General features: G+C 55.6%; 1 protein-coding gene across 1 annotated transcript in view; it reads right to left on the minus strand.

Moving 5' to 3' along the window:
* NTPCR (nucleoside-triphosphatase, cancer-related) overlaps window positions 1-243 on the minus strand; it is a 27,833-nt gene that overhangs the window by 27,390 nt on the left and 200 nt on the right. The gene's annotated exons all lie outside the window — the stretch shown is intronic.

A 243-nucleotide genomic window follows, 5' to 3' on the forward strand; every position in this document is an offset into this window, starting at 1 on the left:
GGGATGATCTAGTTGGGGCTGGTCCTGCTTGCAGCAGGGGTGGGCCTGGCTTGGGGGTTGTAATTATACACTCGCATCTATCCACATGCACATGTAAGAGAGTGGTGTGTGCGCCATTATACATGCACACACAGCCGCAAACAAGCAGGGGCGCGTTCACGATACGCACACACAAACACACGTGGGCGCACACAGGCAGATACAAGTCGGGATGGGTGCAGTGATGATACCCACCCGCACATG

Source organism: Gavialis gangeticus, unplaced genomic scaffold (assembly GCF_001723915.1).
Source record: "Gavialis gangeticus isolate Ggan-Ray unplaced genomic scaffold, GavGan_comp1, whole genome shotgun sequence".
Classification (NCBI taxonomy): domain Eukaryota; kingdom Metazoa; phylum Chordata; order Crocodylia; family Gavialidae; genus Gavialis; species Gavialis gangeticus.